A 22,500-nucleotide genomic window follows, 5' to 3' on the forward strand; every position below is an offset into this window, starting at 1 on the left:
AATAAAATGAAACAAAAACAAAAATAAAATAACATCTTTCCGATTAAAATACCTCGACATAATAGCGTCTTGTCTTTGTTTGTGAAATCGTTTTTGCCAAAACGAAGATCATTTAAATGGATCGGTATTTAACGCACACATTTTCAGACCTAAATTTTAAATAGTAATTTTTTCCAGAGTACGGTAGTTAACTGGATAATACTTCATAACAAGTTGGAGACCACATCAATCAATTATTATTTGAAGTAAAAGTTTTCTGGGCAATATGTAAAAATATCCTTTGTCAGCGAATGGCATTTTTCTTCTCAAGTCTTTAAACCCAATCATTATTTATTATTTGATATAGAAAGTAGATCGATAGAGATAAGGATAGAGTGATCTTAGACTAGTAAGTAACAAGTACTGACACACACACAGTCATGTATGCAGACCTGCCTAGTGCTACGAAAAACTCGTAGAATTACGAATTTTTGGTTTCTGCTAGAGAACTGCATATACGTTTTTTACTCAATAAATCTTGTTGAAAAGTAGAGATTGGTTGCTTAGAAACTGTATTTAGGACGTTGGAGCATATTTTGATTATGCTGAGAGCAAATTATTGATTTGAAATACTAGTTATTGTTACCTTTTCATTTTTTCCCTCGGAAACTGTGCATTTTTGACTTTTCAAGTAGGCAGCTCCGTGTATGGCTGACAAGTCTTGTTTGTAATGGAGTGTTTTATGACACTTGTGACACTTTCAAGTCGTAAATATACAGCACTGGATACGACGATTAACTCTCTCCTTACTAGCTGTTTTCAAAATGTTCCCCAAATCCTCACTCCCACCCAACACAAAAATAGGTTTTTCTTAATCAAACAGAAAAGCAACAAGTTCATTCTATACATAATCTCGTTCAGCAAAAGGAGCTCTACAATACAATGTCAAGTTTTATTAGCTATAGCTTTTAAAAAATCTTCAAATTTTATGATATACAAAAGCAATCTGAATAGAATAAAAGTAAAAGGGTTGGTTGCATCGTAACGAATGGGACGATTTTTCTAAAGGTTGGTAAGGAAAGAATTGACCAATATTGTGGTAATCTGAAAAAACACGTTTCAAAAATTTTGGCCAGAAAACTCGTCCTTCAAATATCGATCGATTTAAATGATCCCAGACATAAAAGACTATCAATCCCGAGACTTCCTTTCAGATTTGAGAGTTTTTGACAAGACGAGGGTCATTTTAATCGATCGATGTTTAATAGGCGATTTTTTATTCTTTTTGACAAAATTAATCTCATGAGTAATTAATACATGTTTTTGTAGTTAAATTAGGTATTAATGCTATGCGTTTAGGCAAAATACTCGTAACATCCACCAGCTGGATATAACGTACCAACACACAAAAAAGTGGGTAACCTTGAACGTTTATAATCTGATAGATAAAATTTAATGAGAACCGATCAACAAAATGGCTGTCTAAAAACAATAACAAAGAGCTGAGTGAGGCCAATTTCTTTCCTTTCATAGTTCTCTCAGTTTTTTAAACAAAAGCAGGCCACACTTATGCGTTTGATATCAAATAATAAAACGTTCTTTGAGATTTTTTTCTTCTTAAAATCAATTCTTATATCATTATTTATCTATGTTTATTGTTGATTAGAAGAAATACTGGCTGAAGAACAGGCAGGATTCAGAACAGGATGAAGTACCGTGGAGCAAATATTTAACTGCAGGGTGCTCATAGAGAATTGCCTTCAGCACCAGCGTGTGCTGTACCATAATTTTATAGACTTCAGGAAGGCATTTGACAGAGTCCGGCATGATGGTCTTTGGAATGTGATGAGGAAATATAATTTTGAAGAAGGGCTCATCCAGACAATAGAGGCATTGTATGGCAGGTCAAACAGCACAGTCCTGGTAGATGACCAATTAGGAACTCTTTTCAATACTACTGTAGGAGTCAGACAGAGCTGCATATTATCTCCGATGCTATTCAACATATGCCTTGAAAGCATCATGCAAGATGTGCTGGAGGATTACCACACCTCGATATCCATCGGCGGCCGCCCGTTGTCTAATTTAAGATTTGCGGACGATATTGACCTACTGGCAGGCACAGAACCAGAACTACAAGACTTAACAAACCGTCTAGCTGAATGTGCATCGCAATACGGAATGGAAATAAATACCGAAAAGTCACAAATCTTGGTGAACAGCAACACAGGAAGCAAAACAGACATCACAGTGGGAAATGAAAGACTAAAAGAGGTCACGACATTCAAATATCTAGGTATGACACTAAGCAAAGATGGGACTAGTACAATTGAAATTCGAAAGAGAATTGCAATGGCAACATCAGTGATGACTCAACAAAGATTTGGAAAAGTAGCATGAATCTTTATGTAAAGGTCAAACTGTATAAATCACTGGTGTTGTCAACCTTGTTGTACGGATGCGACGCCTGGACACTTACAATGGATGCACAACGGCGCATAAGGGCGTTTGAAAGCAAGTGCTATAGAAGACTGCTACGCGTGTCATATACGGAGCATCGCACAAACGAAGACGTCCTGGAAGAAATAGAAGCTCGGGCAGGCCCACAAGAACCTCTTCTAGTGACTGTGAAGCGCAGAAAACTGTCCTGGTTTGGACACCATACTCGACAAGATAGCCTGAGCAGGACAGTCCTACAGGGTACAGTCGAAGGCCAGCGCAGAAGAGGGAGCCAAAGGAAGATGTGGCTGGACAATATAAAAGAATGGACAGAGATGTCGGTTCCGGAGCTGCTACATAGGGCTAGCAACAGGCAGGCATGGAGGAAGACTAACTTCTACTTCACGCAAGTCCCCCCGACGACCATCTGGTCATGGGATTGAGTGAGTGAGTGAGTGATTGTTGATTTATTTGTTTATACATACGCATAAAAATACAGTAAACATGCTCATATCCACAAAACACACACACACACACACACACACACACGCACACACACACACACACACATATATATATATATGTAACAAGATATTTCTTCCTTCTAACAATTTAGTCTTTTCTTAAATAACAAAATAGCCGACATATTTTCTTTGATTGGATTCATGTCAAAAGCCCATTTTGTACGATTTCAACGGGTACTTGTTATCTCAAGTACCGGTATTCATGATGTGGTGAATAAAGCCCCCATGCCCGTGTCACACAAGAACCCCTGGATGTAATTCATTCTTTGACACCACGGACTAATATTCAGTTGTATTCTGACAAAATATTATTTTTACATATTGGCCATAAAATTTATTTTACATACAATGATAGAACCAATGATAATCTCCAATATGTCAAAGTTCTTGTAATATCGCCTTACATTATTTATCATGTCTCGTCCTACATGATTAATGTTGCTATTAGTTATGGACACATTGTAAAGCGTTTTGAGCACATTCAGTAGATATTTCTTTGCGCTATATAAATGTTCATGTTTTTTAAAAACCCGAGGCTTCATCGAAGCATTATGCCTGAGATTTTTTGATAAGTCGAAGATTATCTTAACCCTCTCCTTACCAACAAGAAAATAACAACTTTTCAATTGTTGTGATATAACTAGCATCAGTTTAAAAAATATTTGACATCTCATAATTTATAGTTTTTGTGTTGTAACCAGGGTGCACAAATTAGCAGATTTGATAGCCGAACACAATTATGGACCTGATTTAACATTATTGTAATGGATGTTGTTTTGCGGCGTTTGAGAGTATTTCCATGACAACAATGAGACCGTAACAATTTGGGCTATCAGACCTGCAAATAGGTACACCTCGGTTGTAATGATTGTTTTCCTAAAGGAAATTTTATATGTTGGTCTGTTTATCTTGGAATTGAACAAATACATTTTTTTAAAAATAGGATTTTTTTTTTTTTGGTGGAAAAATGAAAATGGCTGGTAAGAGGAGAGCTAATCTATCGACATAATATTATATTAGAACGTTAACGTTTTCTGTCCAAAATGAACAAAAGTGTGTTTTGTCAGTGTGGGGCCGGGTGGAATTGTTCTGGACAACGGGCATGGAATTGAAATGCCATTTATATTGACAGCTTGGCAATAAACGGATTGGATGAATGTGAGGTGGAGTTCATTTCACGGATTGGTATATTATAGGTGGTGGGTCGATTTTTATCGAGGTGTCAATTTCAATACTGCTTGATTTAATATAATTTACAAAACCATACATTTTATATTACAATCCTATGAATAAAAGCAACAAAACACCAGTCCTTGTATGGTATAATATAACAATATGGTTGATAGCAACAGTTTTTGATGGTATGCGAGTTATATACGAAAAACAACAACGTCAACCCCCCCCCCCCCCCCCCCAAAAAAAAATAAAAAAAATACAACAACAAACACATGTATTTCTGAAGTTGTCAAGAAAAATAGTCACGTTAAATTATTATAATTAATTCGTAACTGACACTTTTGTTCCCCCTATCCATACCAAAAATACCAATGCAAATTAAAATAGACTGTGAGGTAAGTACTTATATTATTTAAGTTGTATGTTATGTGGCAGCTATGATGGATTAAAAAAAAGGTGGATATCTAGACTCTAGATTATAGTAATTTGTTTTGGTGCGTGTCAAAAAGAAAAAAAATATAATGGAGGAGCTTGAATAAAAACAAGAGCACAATCCGCCGATTTGGTCTAATCATAAGGTTTAATTTTCGTTTTAGACGGTGCTTGCGAGCATTTTACACCAAAGGGAAATAATTGGTTGCACACAACAGACGGATCAATAATAGGGTAATATTAAATAAATACTGTAAATTTAAAAAATCACTCCGACATTGAGGAATATCCATAGATGAAAAGATCCTTAATAGAGTAGCCCGGCCAGATAGATCAATCGAACATTACAGCGACAGGCCCTGAAAGAAATTTAAGTCATTGGGGGTTATGCCTCAAAATAATTATCAAAAAAGCCTTCAGAGCCGCAAAAAAAAAAGCCCACAGAGACGGACGCCATCACGGTTTCTCTGGTTAAATGGATCATAACTAAATACATGCTTGCTCTGCTTGCTATTTTAAAAAAGACGCCAGCTTATCCCAAAGTAACTTCTATCAGATCTAAAACAACTAAAACATCAAAAATAAAATAAACAAAAACCAAATCATTGCTTGTTGGAAAGAGTGTCAAAAGGGAAATAAAGCATATAAAAACAAACAAACAAACAAACAAACAAAAAACACAAAACAAAAACAACAACAACCATTGACTCAATCTGTAGCCATGATCGAAACTAGTTTTGTTGTATTTGAGTCGAGTAATTTGCGTATTGATTGTTTCATGAAAAGGTGAATAACTACAGAACCATCAGCATGAAAAAAAAGAAAGAAAGAAAGAAAGACATAACTAAATTGATTAAATCAAATCAAATTAATGTATCCCGCAGGAGGGGTTCAACCCTGCGACTTTTCAATCCAAAAAGGAGCGATTTAACAACCACAATGCCATCTCATGACCTAGAGTGTCGCTTACTTTGATCTAGTGGTATGACTCTTCGGATAGGAAGGTCCAGGGTTCAAGACCCGCTCTGAGCAGAGCATAGTTAAGTACTTGGAAAAAGCTCTTAATTCACATTCTCTCACCGTACTCAGATACAAAATGAGTACCTGGCCGTTAACAGCGTCGTCTGTGTCGGAAAAAAATGTTAAATTTTGCTGTTGGCTACGGACCCCTTGTAACATATTTGGGCACGTTGAGTTGATATTACTCTGTATAAATACTCTAGATTTTTTACTGACAAAATGCCTTTTTAAAAAACATTTTGGCCCAAATAAATATTAATATATATATATATATATTATATATATATATATATATATATATATATATATATATATATATATATATATATATATATATATATATATCGTCTCGTCGATCAAAATGTAATGCAACTTGTCAAATATTTTAAACCGGAAATTTCGGGTTTGAGATTTATAACAAGTTGGATGCAATTTCAATCAATCAAACTCTTATGAGTAAAAGTTTTCTGACTTAAATCAAACATACATTTTGTCAATGAATGGAAGGAATGTCCTATCATCCGAGTAAATAAAATTGCAATATCAAGCCCCGTCAAAAGCTGTTAAAAGTTGGACTGTCAGCTATCTCCAGGGTAATGAAATTCCGTCAGATACCATCTACCAACTGTTGACATAAAATTGACTCCGAACACTTAACGGCCAAACTGCCGGACAACTAAATAATGTGCGATATAATGTATATGGAATGAACACAAAAGGACCTACATGATAATATACCATAGACCTGCCAACTTGAAAATTTGAAAAAAATTCGTAGTGATAGAAATTGTCGCTATAGTTGACTTTACAGATCAACAATTTGCCCTCATAATGAGTAAGATGGCATTTCAAAACCCCTAAATATATGGAATCTGAAATCAACTTTTTCAATAAGTTTTAATGACTTAGAAATGTTCATGAAGTTCTGAAATTACAGCCAGAATTTCATAATTCTACGAACGTTTCGTAGTACTGGGCAGGTCTGTCATAGACTCATCCAATTTTAAGTCATGGAAAGAGCGCTAGGAATTTTTTAACAACAAGATATGAAGTGAATAGAAAAGTGCCAGAAGACAATAGAGAATAAAAATTTTTCGCGGCGGTGGTGGGGTTTGAACCTGCGACCTTATTGGTACGACAACTCCGCCTGGCAGGTGAGAGCGTGGCTCTACCGTGTGAGCTCACACGGTAGAGCCACGCTCTCACCTGCCAGGCGGAGTTGTCGTACCAATAAGGTCGCAGGTTCAAACCCCACCACCGCCGCGAAAAAAATTTTTATTCTCTATTGTCTTCTGGCACTTTTCTATTCACTTCATATCTTGTTGTTACCAACATAAGTGCCTGCTCCACTCACTTTTCTGAATTAGGAATTTTTTAAAACGCTTTTGCTTTGCTTGTATGTTTGTTTGTTTGATTGTGTTTTTTTGTTGTTTTTTTTTTTCATTCTCTTGCGCGTAAAAAAATACGAAAAGCTGCATAAGTCTAGATGAAGTTTAAAACCATGTCTAGGTGTTCGAGTTGTACGGTGACCCATATTTTTGCAAAGCCAAGCGACGTTGAGAGTGCTCATTGTGGGTGACAATGATCATTAACTGTGGCCCCGGCGTCGGCGTTGTGTCATTGAAAAAAGCATTTTACTCACATAATTCTATTTAGGACCAGGTGTGAATCACGTTGTGATGAATATTGTAAGTGATCGTACAATACAAAAAAAAAACAAAACAAAACAAAAAAAACAAAACAAAAAACAACAGCAACAAAAAACCCAACAAACTGTTAAAAAAGAGAACAACAAAAACAAAACAACCATAATTTAAGGAAATTATCAAATGGAAATTGGACACCCACCGCGTAAAACTGGTATTCTGACGCTGGCAATTGGATTGAACGTGTGAATAATTATCAATTTGAGATAAACTTAATAAGGGAGGACCTGTGGTGGTAAATTAAGTTTCTTGACTTGCAAAAAGACTTACATTTCGTAATTCTGGCCAGGTTGACTTCGACTTACTTCTCTTTATCAGGGTCACTCCGTCACAATACCAGACTGGGTGGGTCAAATTATGTTCAATGTGACCTGCTCTGGGCAGGGAGTCTGGAATGGTGGGAGGGTATTCTGCTTTCTGTCTTACTTTGAAAAGAGCATGTATTAAATATTTTGGGCAGAAATGTATTCCTTGAAATGTCGATCAGTTAAATGAACCTCATCATGAAATAAAGTCTGGAACCTGGGACTCGAACCCTCATCTTGGCAAAAAAAGCTCAAACCTGGGTGTCGAATATTTGTGCCTCGGATTTGAGAGATGTTACCACGATGACTGTCATTTTAATCGATTGATATTTGAAGGACACGTTTTCTGACCAAAATTTTAAATATACATGCTTCTCTAGAGTACAGCAGATTAACCGCAACGAAAACGTAGATTTGTTCTGTATGTGACCAGAACTACCTTCTATATGCAGAAAAGTTCATAGAACAACTCATTTTGGGCTCCATCTGCAGAGCAAAATCAGCTGCTCAAATTTAATAATAAAAATTACGTCGAAATCACATAGTGTAAGGGACTTGGAAACGTTATTAAATCTTGCGGAGGATAAATTGTTCACTGCAATTTCTAAAAATATTCAAATTCATGAATTTTTATTATGAAATTACGATGATGTCCTCGCCGGTTGAAAACAGTATACCTCATATTTCCAATTCTTGGATTTGGGTCTTTTCTTCATCCAACCTGTCGATGACAGTGACTGATAGGTACGTGCTATGTACTTAGGGTCTACAAAAAGTCATAGTAATCACCCAGGTGGACAGTGTACCTACCATGGGACGAGGGCAGTGATTTAGATGTTTTCTTTTTGTTGTCGTCCAGACAAAAGAGGTTGATAAAAATCATAGATGGTATCTACTTATGGTACATGGATTGATTGAAGAGGGGAACGGGGAAATATTGGTAATGGAGAGAGAGAAAGAGAGAGAGAGAGAGAGAGAGAGAGAGAGAGAGAGAGAGAGAAGGAAAAGGGAGTGAGAGAGAGAGAAAGAAAGAAATAAACAAAGAAATAAAGAGAGAGAGAGAAAGAAAGAGAGAGAGAGAGAGAGAGAGGAGGAGGAAATAGGGAGTGAGAGAGAAAGAAAGAAATAAACAAAGAAATAAAGAGAGAGAGAGAGAGAGAGAGAGAGAGAGAGAGAGAGAGGGAGGAGAGAGAAAGACAATGAAAGAGAGAAAGAAAGAAAGAAAGAAAGAAAGAAAGAAAGAGAGAGAGAGGGGGGGAATAAAGATATAAGTTAAGAAAGTATGAAAAAAGATGGGAGTGAGAGAGAGAGAGAGAGAGAGAGAGAGAGAGAGAGAGAGAGAGGGAGAGAGAGAGAGAGAGAGAGAGAGGGAGAGAGAGAGAGAGAGAGAGAGAGAGAGAGAGAGAGAGAGAGAGAGAGAGAGAGAGAGAGAGAGAAGAGAAGAGCCACTGCCACTTATGCATTTCTGTTGACCCCAAATAGGCCAGGCACAACTAAGTTGTGACAACGTTTACGTTTGTTGTGCTATCCGATCCCAGCAAAGCGAAAAATTAGGGAGCAGGCACTGATGTAAGATAAACATCTGAAAATGTGTGTATGAACTTGTTCCAGACAAAGCAAGAATGAATAATACAAGATTGAGAAAAAAACAACCCCTTTTTCTTATATTTTTCTTTCTTGCCTTATCCAGAACTGTTTCATTTACACTTTTTTTCAGATCATTATCAGTACTTGTACGGTATTGTCTTTTTGTCGCGATGAACAAGATTCCGGAATTGAAACTTAACGTGAAACCGATAAGAATTGTCAAAATTTGACACTTAAGTAGTTTGGGAATATACATTAATTGATCTCAATGGGACGGATTAAATCAAAGGGTATAAAGAGTTGTAATTAGATCGTAACAATCAATTTTCGGTAGCTTATCTGACCCATATAATACTTCATTGAGACAGTTCGTCATTAATGTGCTCAAGGCGCCTTACAAGGGGTCTCCATCCAGCAGTAACATTTAACATGTAGGACGAGAAATGATGCCTGTAAGGCGCTATGACATATTTTTCGATATACACAACGCTGTTACTGACCAGTAACGCATCTTATATCTGAGTGTGGTGAGATAAAGTGAATAAAGAGCCTTATCCAAGAACAAAATTTCGCATTGCCCAGAGCGGAACTCGTACCAGCCCGAAATCAAGTGCCATACCCCAAGACCACAAAGCCGCTCAGCAACATATTTGTCTCATTCACAATCAACGAGAGACATTCTCTTTCACATATAATATTATACAATACTCTTTTCGTCTTCTTGAGTATGTCAATTTTGTTTAAGAAAACAACAAATTTTCAGATGAAAGCCATTTTGTTGAAACAACACAACCTCATAAAAATTCAAAGCATCATTTGAAAGTGTAAATGTCAACACCCTATGGCCTCTTCAAAGCCTACTCCATTGGTTTGATGTTAGTCTCATTGGATTTATGTGGGTCAATCTCACAGTTTACCCATTTAGACATAAACTTGCGAGGTAGCAAATGTAAGTAAAATGGTTTTAAATCTATTCCAAATTCATATTGTATATATTGATTATTGATAATGAAATGGGAGTGAATGCGATAGAAATGAACTCGGGGACGTGAACTAATTTAACAATACGTTCAGAAACTAAATAAAATTGCAGCGTTTAAAGCAGTAAGGCTTTCCCCCACCTCACGTCTTATTCTTGATTTATATAGTTTTGATATTGGTTTACATTTCATCTCATTACTTCATCTCATTGTCGTCCCCCCCCCCCCCACACCCCCCCTCTCTCTCTCTCTCTCTCTCTCTCTCTCTCTCTCTCTCTCTCTCTCTCTCTATCTATCTCTCTCTTCTCTTCTCTCTCTCCGTAAATCTCTCTCCTTTTCTCTCTCTCTCTATTCTCTTGCACACACACGCACATACATACACACACACACATACACACACACGCATTTTTACCTATAATGTTTTAACTATTATGACAATCTAATCATATAACATTTTTTAAAACGCTTTTGCTTTGCTTGTATGTTTGTTTGTTTGATTGTGTTTTTTTGTTGTTTTTTTTTTTTCATTCTCTTGCGCGTAAAAAAATACGAAAAGCTGCATAAGTCTAGATGAAGTTTAAAACCATGTCTAGGTGTTCGAGTTGTACGGTGACCCATATTTTTGCAAAGCCAAGCGACGTTGAGAGTGCTCATTGTGGGTGACAATGATCATTAACTGTGGCCCCGGCGTCGGCGTTGTGTCATTGAAAAAAGCATTTTACTCACATAATTCTATTTAGGACCAGGTGTGAATCACGTTGTGATGAATATTGTAAGTGATCGTACAATACAAAAAAAAAACAAAACAAAACAAAAAAACAAAACAAAAAACAACAGCAACAAAAAACCCAACAAACTGTTAAAAAAGAGAACAACAAAAACAAAACAACCATAATTTAAGGAAATTATCAAATGGAAATTGGACACCCACCGCGTAAAACTGGTATTCTGACGCTGGCAATTGGATTGAACGTGTGAATAATTATCAATTTGAGATAAACTTAATAAGGGGAGGACCTGTGGTGGTAAATTAAGTTTCTTGACTTGCAAAAAGACTTACATTTCGTAATTCTGGCCAGGTTGACTTCGACTTACTTCTCTTTATCAGGGTCACTCCGTCACAATACCAGACTGGGTGGGTCAAATTATGTTCAATGTGACCTGCTCTGGGCAGGGAGTCTGGAATGGTGGGAGGGTATTCTGCTTTCTGTCTTACTTTGAAAAGAGCATGTATTAAATATTTTGGGCAGAAATGTATTCCTTGAAATGTCGATCAGTTAAATGAACCTCATCATGAAATAAAGTCTGGAACCTGGGACTCGAACCCTCATCTTGGCAAAAAAGCTCAAACCTGGGTGTCGAATATTTGTGCCTCGGATTTGAGAGATGTTACCACGATGACTGTCATTTTAATCGATTGATATTTGAAGGACACGTTTTCTGACCAAAATTTTAAATATACATGCTTCTCTAGAGTACAGCAGATTAACCGCAACGAAAACGTAGATTTGTTCTGTATGTGACCAGAACTACCTTCTATATGCAGAAAAGTTCATAGAACAACTCATTTTGGGCTCCATCTGCAGAGCAAAATCAGCTGCTCAAATTTAATAATAAAAATTACGTCGAAATCACATAGTGTAAGGGACTTGGAAACGTTATTAAATCTTGCGGAGGATAAATTGTTCACTGCAATTTCTAAAAATATTCAAATTCATGAATTTTTATTATGAAATTACGATGATGTCCTCGCCGGTTGAAAACAGTATACCTCATATTTCCAATTCTTGGATTTGGGTCTTTTCTTCATCCAACCTGTCGATGACAGTGACTGATAGGTACGTGCTATGTACTTAGGGTCTACAAAAAGTCATAGTAATCACCCAGGTGGACAGTGTACCTACCATGGGACGAGGGCAGTGATTTAGATGTTTTCTTTTTGTTGTCGTCCAGACAAAAGAGGTTGATAAAAATCATAGATGGTATCTACTTATGGTACATGGATTGATTGAAGAGGGGAACGGGGAAATATTGGTAATGGAGAGAGAGAAAGAGAGAGAGAGAGAGAGAAGAGAGAGAGAAAAGAGAGAGAGAGAAGGAAAAAGGGAGTGAGAGAGAGAGAAAGAAAGAAAATAAACAAAGAAATAAAGAGAGAGAGAGAGAAAGAAAGAGAGAGAGAGAGAGAGAGAGGAGGAGGAAATAGGAGTGAGAGAGAAAGAAAGAAATAAACAAAGAAATAAAGAGAGAGAGAGAGAGAGAGAGAGAGAGAGAGAGAGAGAGGGAGGAGAGAGAAAGACAATGAAGAGAGAGAGAAAGAAAGAAAGAAAGAAAGAAAGAAAGAGAGAGAGAGGGGGGAATAAAGATATAAGTTAAGAAAGTATGAAAAAAGATGGAGAGAGAGAGAGAGAGAGAGAGAGAGAGAGGGAGAGAGAGAGGGAGAGAGAGAGAGAGAGAGAGAGAGAGAGGGAGAGAGAGAGAGAGAGAGAGAGAGAGAGAGAGAGAGAGAGAGAGAGAGAGAGAGAGAGAGAGAGCCACTGCCACTTATGCATTTCTGTTGACCCCAAATAGGCCAGGCACAACTAAGTTGTGACAACGTTTACGTTTGTTGTGCTATCCGATCCCAGCAAAGCGAAAAATTAGGGAGCAGGCACTGATGTAAGATAAACATCTGAAAATGTGTGTATGAACTTGTTCCAGACAAAGCAAGAATGAATAATACAAGATTGAGAAAAAAACAACCCTTTTTCTTTATTTTTCTTTCTTGCCTTATCCAGAACTGTTTCATTTACACTTTTTTTCAGATCATTATCAGTACTTGTACGGTATTGTCTTTTTGTCGCGATGAACAAGATTCCGGAATTGAAACTTAACGTGAAACCGATAAGAATTGTCAAAATTTGACACTTAAGTAGTTTGGGAATATACATTAATTGATCTCAATGGGACGGATTAAATCAAAGGGTATAAAGAGTTGTAATTAGATCGTAACAATCAATTTTCGGTAGCTTATCTGACCCATATAATACTTCATTGAGACAGTTCGTCATTAATGTGCTCAAGGCGCCTTACAAGGGGTCTCCATCCAGCAGTAACATTTAACATGTAGGACGAGAAATGATGCCTGTAAGGCGCTATGACATATTTTTCGATATACACAACGCTGTTACTGACCAGTAACGCATCTTATATCTGAGTGTGGTGAGATAAAGTGAATAAAGAGCCTTATCCAAGAACAAAATTTCGCATTGCCCAGAGCGGAACTCGTACCAGCCCGAAATCAAGTGCCATACCCCAAGACCACAAAGCCGCTCAGCAACATATTTGTCTCATTCACAATCAACGAGAGACATTCTCTTTCACATATAATATTATACAATACTCTTTTCGTCTTCTTGAGTATGTCAATTTTGTTTAAGAAAACAACAAATTTTCAGATGAAAGCCATTTTGTTGAAACAACACAACCTCATAAAAATTCAAAGCATCATTTGAAAGTGTAAATGTCAACACCCTATGGCCTCTTCAAAGCCTACTCCATTGGTTTGATGTTAGTCTCATTGGATTTATGTGGGTCAATCTCACAGTTTACCCATTTAGACATAAACTTGCGAGGTAGCAAATGTAAGTAAAATGGTTTTAAATCTATTCCAAATTCATATTGTATATATTGATTATTGATAATGAAATGGGAGTGAATGCGATAGAAATGAACTCGGGGACGTGAACTAATTTAACAATACGTTCAGAAACTAAATAAAATTGCAGCGTTTAAAGCAGTAAGGCTTTCCCCCACCTCACGTCTTATTCTTGATTTATATAGTTTTGATATTGGTTTACATTTCATCTCATTACTTCATCTCATTGTCGTCCCCCCCCCCTCACCCCCTCTCTCTCTCTCTCTCTCTCTCTCTCTCTCTCTCTCTCTCTCTCTATCTATCTCTCTCTTCTCTTCTCTCTCTCCGTAAATCTCTCTCCTTTTCTCTCTCTCTCTATTCTCTTGCACACACACGCACATACATACACACACACACATACACACACACGCATTTTTACCTATAATGTTTTAACTATTATGACAATCTAATCATATAACATATTCCGTGTTAACTTGAAGAAGGCAAAAGGCCGAAACGTCGTTTGTTTTCTCTTGTTCCCTTATATTATATGAGTCACATCTACTCACTTTATCTTTCTCTCTGTCTTGGTCTGTCTTGCTTTCTTCTGCTTTCAGGTGTCCGGGAAAGAAAAGCCTTTAAAATTGTGCCATTTATTTCGAAATTTATATTAGTTTCTTTTCTGTAGATTTTTGATACGTTCATTCCACTCCTACAGGTAATATTATCAGATATTTTGTAACCAAATGGTATGGTATTGATACCTCTATTCATCATAATTTATATCTTTCTCCTTCTGCTTGAATGACAATTTGACCCAAAACTAAATACGTTGGATTTGTATTCATGCGCACCAAAACATTATTTAAAATTGCCAATCAGCTGTCTTTTACACCTTATTTCACACCAATAAAATGTGCGAAAATATTCTGCAATCGTTAAAGAATTTTTTTATAGAACAGTAAAGTTTGCTGCCCCAAACGTAAACAAAGGTCGAGAAGCACATGGCAAACCACATGTTCCTGTCTTGACAGCTCACGTTCCAATGTAAATAATAGAAAGAAAATAACCTTTAAAATTTGGCTGTTAGGTGGCAAAAGAAACACATATTCATAAATACTCGATCATGCATCAAATAATGTCTAGATATGGATATTTTATGGAACAAAAGGTAAAATTTATCAAAAGTTACGTCTATCTATTTTTAGACCAGAGCAAATTATTGCGCTGGTGTGAACAAAACGAGAATTGTTCGGAGCCTGATTTTCATAATAATTTAGCCTTATATTATTATTTCTGCAACTGTTAGATTTTATGTAAACATATTTTCAATACTGAAAGTGTATTGCCTACAACTCAAACTACAAAATTGGGAGACCTATATTGTGCGTAAATTATTCCGGTCCCTAACGGAAATCACTAGCAACTTGTTATTGTTTACGTTTGGGGCAGCAAACTTTACTGTTCTATTCACCGCGTTCAAAGCATTATTCAACGATTACGTATTTACTAAGAAAATGATAGGGCTTTCCAACGAGAGGGTTGGAATAATAACCAATAAACGTTCTCTTTCCACAACAAGATCATTAAGCCATACTAAGACTGTGACTTTAATGAGATCCACATTTGATGGGAGATTCCGATGCACCTCTTGCATATCATGAAATTAAACTCACCCATTATATATGTGTCGAAGAAACAACAACTTATCCAAAAAAATGTGTATGGAGGAGACAACTATCCTATTCAATTAATATATTATGGAAGAGACAATTTAACCATCAAATGTGTGTGGAAGAGACAACTAGGCCATTAAATTGTATGGAGAAGACAACTATCACATCCAATTAATATATAATGGAAGAGACAATTTAACCATCCAATGTGTGTGGAAGAGACAACTAGGCCATTAAATTGTATGGAGAAGACAACTATCCCATCCAATTAATATATAATGGAAGAGACAATTTAACCATCCAATGTGTGTGGAAGAGACAACTAGGCCATCAAATGTGCATGGAAGAGACAACTCATCCAAGAAATGTGTGTTGGGACCATCAGATGTGGATCTAAGTTCAGATTTAAAGCACGATATATTTTCTACAACAGAAGGCCGGCACGTTCTTTCCGTTTGATAAAGCAATTTCCATCATCCAAGTAGGCTAATGTCATAATAATATTATTTGCCCAACGTTTCCCCAAGTTGCCTCTAAATTGGACATACTTAAGAGTTCGATGAGCTTCGCAATACAAGTTATCATCAATTGGGCTTTTGACCATAATCGTTCCAACAGATGGTTATTAATGAATATTACTGTATAGCATTCGTCCAATATTAAAATGTTGAAATCTGTCTCTCATTCACCTCACTTTGCTTTTTTCTTCGCTCTCTTGTTCATCGTGAGCAAGAAAAAGGCCTATCGATTTTCGGTAACCAAACTCTACTACATGGTAAAACTAGAAAAATACCTACTCAATAATTAATTGTGCCACGGAAAACCTGTCGATTTTGTCTTTAAATTTGCTTTTATCGTCTCCACCGACTGCAAATTTTGCAATTTCCCGTCTCTTTCCCTACACAATGTTGAAGACCCGCCTCCCGTTTCCTGATTATTTACCGCTCGTGTTCCGGTTTGGTACCGACTCCTTCAGCGTATTGCAAACTCCCCACAATAATACAACGACGCGTGCCTTGTGAGGCGACGGCCTATGTAGACATTAGAGATCTGTAAAACAAACACAGACTCTATGAACAAGTATGGAGAAGAAAACGTGAATTCACAATATCAAAAGAGAAGGAGAAAAACTAGTAACAGATATGAGAGTAGAATGTATGGTGACACTGCCAACAATCTGTGAATGCCCTCGTTAATGAATACTTCTGATAAGGAAAGTTGACTTTATTCCAGACACGTAACCTGTTAATATCATTATGTCAACTACCTACATTTGGTTATCACCTTCAAAGGAAAGGTGGCGCCTACATTGGTAAACTAAAGTTCCGAAAGTAAACAAACGCAACTTGTTAATTTGACCAAAGCGGCGATGAAGTTTACATAAAAGATTGTAAACAGTAAGTATCTTATAGTAGCCTATATATAATATTAATATTATTGGGTTGTTAGCTTTGAAAACAATACGAGCCAAAAAAAAAAATTTTAAAAAAAAGGGGGGGGGGGGGATAAAAAAAAAGAAAGAAAAAAACAACCCCAAAACAAAACCAACAAAAAAATAGGAATCAGTTAAAAATTTGACTCAGTGAGCCCTTTGAAACGAATGGATTCGATACAAGATCTGTTGCTCGGTAGGCATTCTTACAATTCGAACGCCATGCTTGCGATCGCGCATAGTTTTGGTAAGCAAGCTCATAGAACATAACAGAGTCAGTTACACGATAGAACGTGCGAGAAAATGGCTTGAAAAAGGCTGCAATTATTATTTTTTTCATGTTCTAGATTCTATCTTTCATACTCAAAAATGTATCTTCACGTACCCCAAGCAAGTCTAGAATATCATGTTACAATTAAGTTTAGATTTAAACTATATAATGTAGACGATGCGAACTATCGAATCAGTGCTTGGCATTCGATGGCAGAGGCAAGTCTTGTATTCACCACCAAATCACTACTTCATGTCGTCAGCTTTGTTAATTTAATTTGTGCTTGCAAGCGTTTGCAAACGAACAGTTGGTAGATAGAGCGTTAGAGCGCTGCTTGACGAACATTTAAACGTCTTCCGCAGCCGTCCGTTCCAAGTCAAAATAACGTGAGTATTTTACTTGAGCATCTTTATAGCACAATATCCACAAAACACGCTTAAAGCGCTTTAAAATGCCCCCTTGCCAACAGCAACTCTTAACATGTAATACATACGAGACATGACGCCTGTTAGGCGATATTGCATTGTCCCCCAACATTGACAACGCTGTTAACGACCAGGTACTCATTTCACAACTGAGTAAGGTGAGAGACTGTAAGTAAAAAGCCTTTTCCAAGGACTCAACTATGCACTGCTCAGAGCGGGACTCTGACCCCGGACCTTCCGGTTCGAAAGCGAGTGTCATACTTTAAGATCACATAGCCGCACAAAATGAAAAGCATTAAGGTGGGTATCAAGAATCGTTCATTAAATGGTTGACCACAACGATTTGTCAGTCTTTCATTTCGATCTTACTAATCAAATAGAGAGCTGATTTAGAATAACCAATTTTATAGCATTTTACTGGTTTGTAAAAACGAAAGTAATGAAATCGTCGAACGAAATTTTACGAAACATCTCTTGAAACGTGCTCATCGTTCCGTCTTCAAGTGCATTATCCCTCTAGAAGAAACCTGTCGGAAATATACTGTACTATTAACTCTTTGTAGACAATGGGCCAGATTTTACTGAAACGTAACATCAGATCTTGCTGTTTTCACCAAGAGAGTAGTTACATCGATGAGTCTCGGGTTTCGGTAAGGTCGCATCTTTGTTACTGCACTTGTCTTGATGATTATGTTGGGTTTGTTGTTTTCAGAAAAAAAAAATAAAACTAGGCATATGGAGATGCAGTCGCCTAGGCCTTCCATGAAGGAATATAGAGAATCCATCAAACTAATGTCTAATGTGAACAGAAATAATCCTTGCTGTTTAAAGTGAGCAAATTTTGGAGGTTGATTTTTCTTGCCCAATGAAAAAAAACAAAACAAACAAAAGTACATGAAGCGGGTCTCAAACCGAGATATTCCATATCACCGTGCAATGCCTTAACCACTTGGCAACATAGACCCCATTATTCTATATGTATTAAATGGTTGGTGAAATAATGATTTTAAACAAATTCAGTCTTGACCTTTAAGGGTCAAGGGTTAAAGGTTAAGAACAATGACATAACTTTGAAAAGACGTGACAACAGCAGGGAATATATTCACTAAATAGTCTTTCATGATTGATTACTAATTGAATAGCCACCTGGTACTTCCCTAGGAGTTTTCACACCTGAGTGGTTGACAACGTTAATAACCTTTGATTCGAGAAATTGAACGCCCCATTGTGCCGAATAACGACAAAATGTGCAATTTTTAATTCGGACAGAAAACCTAAGTCGTTCTCTGAAAAAATATACATGTTTTAAAAAGTTTGACCAGAAAACTCGTCCTTCAAAAATTATTGATCGATCAAAACGACCCTAGTCTTGTCAAAAACTCTCTTACCTGGGCCTTCACTGAACTCCCAGGTTTGAGACTTTTTGACAAGATGAGAATCAATTTAATTGATTAATATAGTACGGGTGTCCAAAATGAGGAAAAAAGCTTTTTTTAACCAGAGCACGGCAGAACAGGGCAATTATTGACCAGCTTCGAAGCTTCGGCATCAGCGCTATATAAATGTACATTTATTATTAGTAGTAAATGTAAAGGACTAAAAAAGAATAAGACAACCCTCAAGGGGGTTCTCTACAGAACAACATCGATAATTAGCCAAAAGTTTGTTTTTGATGTCGGATTTATAGAAAGGCTGACAATCTGGATACACTCACAATTATTCCGTGTGTTTTAAAAATGCGTTCCAATAAAACGATATCTCGTCTTGTCTATTTTATTAAAAATATATTGGCTCAATGCGTTCATGTGACAATGTCCGTTCTCTATATGGAATAGGACCACCTAATGCTTAACTTGTCTATTAAGAGATTCGCCTGAAATGTATGGAATGATTATGGCTGATAAATGACTTAACGATCCTCCAACATTTTTTTAATCAATCACAACTATACCTCACAACATAGTCAAGACGCGAAACATGTAAGGATGTCAGGAAAGGAAGGGTCAATCAAAGATTACAATCACATTGACTTACAGCCATACTGATAATAATTATTTCACCATAATTGTGTTTGAATTGGCAACGGCGATATAAAATATAAATACAAGAACACCGAATTAGTAATGCACAAATGCACCTTGTGAAGAAAGTCCTTGTTAATTCTTTAACGATGGAGTTGATTGTACTTTAAGCTGACATTGTCAATCTTCTTTACCCGTATTTAACCCTCTGCTTACCAACTATAGGAAAATCTTCACATTCGTTACGATACAACCAACATTTTTCTTGTTCAAATTTCTTTTGTACATCACAAAATTTAAAGAAAATGAACAGTATGTCGTAGAGCATGTTTTTCTAAAGAAGTTATGTATCGCAAAAAGTTTACTGCTATTGTGTTTGAGTGATAAAAAAATATATTTTGTGTTAGTTGGATGTGAGGTTATGGGGGAAAATCTTGAAAATGGCTGGTAAGGAGAGGATTAAATATCCGCCAACAAAGCAATAAGAGAACAGGAATCGATTGATTGGACTGCAATGTTTGAATAACCGTTTAGATCTGCATTCCTAACCAATTGTTTTGTGGGTTTTTTTTTAATGGAAGAAAATGCGATTTGAAATAAAATCAGAATTTAAGTTTAAGGGTTAAATTAGGAGTAAATATTGTAGGCTGCATCAAGCGATGTAGAGAGGCAATGATGTCGAAATCAGTACGTGCAAACCTTGGCCTGGCGTGCATAATATTGTTCTGACGTTTTTCAACAAATACTCATCAACACTAAAGCAAATAGCAATTAAAAACATGTTCTTTCCCTCTATAATAAAATATATTTTACGTTTTGGCGACAAGGACTGTGGTGTCGGCGGCTCAAAGGTACGTTGTCTGGGTCTTGTAACGAAATCAAGCGAGGTTTAGTGTGGTCTGTGCCCAGATGAATGGCAATGACTCACACTAAAATCGAGCGGGGTAATGCATTAGGAATGCGCTATACATAAGCCACTATACACACGTGACTCAAGCCTTCCTAACTTTGATGACAACAAAACAGATAATAATACAATATATTGAACACAAATGAAACAAGATTCAATAGTGCGCTCCAACGTAATCAAGAATTGCGCACTCCAGTAATCGGGCACTGCTTTAATGACAAATAACAATAATAATAATAATAATATAATAATAATAATAATAAATAATAATAATAATAATAATAATAATAATAATAATAATAAAAATAATAATAATAATAATAATAATAATAATAATAATAATAATAATAATAATAATAATAATAATAATAATAATAAGAAGAAGAAGAAGAAGAAGAAGAAGAAGAAGAAGAAGAAGAAGAACAATAATAATAATATCAACAACAACAAACAAACAAACAAACAAACAAAAATCTGCAGAGGAACAAAAGCTGGCTATTTCAAATTTGCATTGGCATAATACTGTTGTCAATTGGATTCAATGGTCTAATGTCACGTCGCCCAGCAACGGCGAGCAGCGTGGTTCTAAACAAAGAAAATCGGTACTTTTTATCCTTCATGCTGGCTAGAACTTTTCATATGTCATGTGATCAGAATGTATAAAAGTCAAAACATGATCATATTTTATGCTCGTCGGAGATATATTTCAATAAGGCGTCCGCCATTTCATTGCTCCGTTAGTTTAGAGCCAGTTACTAAGTTACTATGCGTCATTAGGAGGGAAGTGACGTCATGACTGTTGAAGCCAATTTGTAAACAGATATCATTCCTCTGACTGCACCCATACACAACACACAACTCGTGTGCCAAGTAAATATCATAGTTTGAATCAATAAATATCTGATACTTTGGCCAAAATGGGATCTGAGAAAACACAAGATGGCCGTTTTTCATGAAATTGACGAAATCAAGTCAAGCATTAAAATTAAAGTCCAGGCAAGAGCCAACTGGTACAAATGCACCCGAGCTTCAATGACTGTGACCCAATCAAACTTTTAAATAGAGATGACCAGGTCACAATCTTTAAACTGCGTTCATGACACAATCGCCTGAAACACCACATGCACAAGATTGTCAAAATAGGAGAAACAGACATGTGCGATTATGTGAGGAGAAGAATACGCCTACCATATAGATAGATCGAAGTTGACGTCACTCAGGTCTTTGTAAATGTTTTTTGCCATCCGAGTTTATGTCTAATTCTCACTAAACTGTATTAACCAGACTATAAACGTTCATGGTTACACACAGTTTTGTGTGTTGGTCCGTTATACATCCAGATGGCAATGTTGTGAGCTTCTTAGCCAAGCGCATACTTCAAACCTGTTCAGAGTATACAACAGCAAGAGAGGATTTTTGGTCTGCTACCACGCCTCTGCAGACTAAACCCTGACAGAGTTGAGGAAGACAAGGAGGTTCCTTCACCAACTTGGCATTCAAACATGAAGACAATACGCTTCAACAGTCGTGCCGTCACTTCCCTCGTAATGAATCATAGTAACTTTCTAAACTATCGGAACAATGGCGGATGCCCTTATGAGATACATCTCCGACGAGCATAAACGTGAATCCAGAGGAGAAATACATTATAAATCTGGTCATGTTTTGACTTTTTTACATTCTGATCACATGATGTGTGAAAAAGTTCTAGCCAGCATGAAAAATAAAAAGTACCGATTTTCTTAGTTTAGAACCAAGATGCCCGTTGCTGGCCGGAGCATGCCATCATACTATTGAATCCTATTATAACAAGTAGATTTTTTGACCAATCAAAACATGGAATTTGTGTGTGACACACCTTCAAGCGTGTTCGGACAAACATTATTGGTTGTAAATAAACATTTACGTGAATGGTATCGACCTCTCTCTGATTATTGTTATTGTTTTTATACCGCCAAATGTGTGACTAGTTATCACACGATTTTCTCGCTCACATTATAGACG

At 36.6% G+C, this 22,500-nt stretch overlaps 1 protein-coding gene across 1 annotated transcript in view; it reads right to left on the reverse strand.

Annotated features, from left to right (window-relative positions):
- Window positions 1–22,500, reverse strand: part of LOC144974907 (uncharacterized) — a 72,757-nt gene that overhangs the window by 35,581 nt on the left and 14,676 nt on the right. The gene's annotated exons all lie outside the window — the stretch shown is intronic.

Source organism: Berghia stephanieae, chromosome 6 (assembly GCF_034508935.2).
Source record: "Berghia stephanieae isolate SIO BIC M18660-M18661 chromosome 6, UCSD_Bste_1.3, whole genome shotgun sequence".
NCBI lineage: Eukaryota > Metazoa > Mollusca > Gastropoda > Nudibranchia > Aeolidiidae > Berghia > Berghia stephanieae.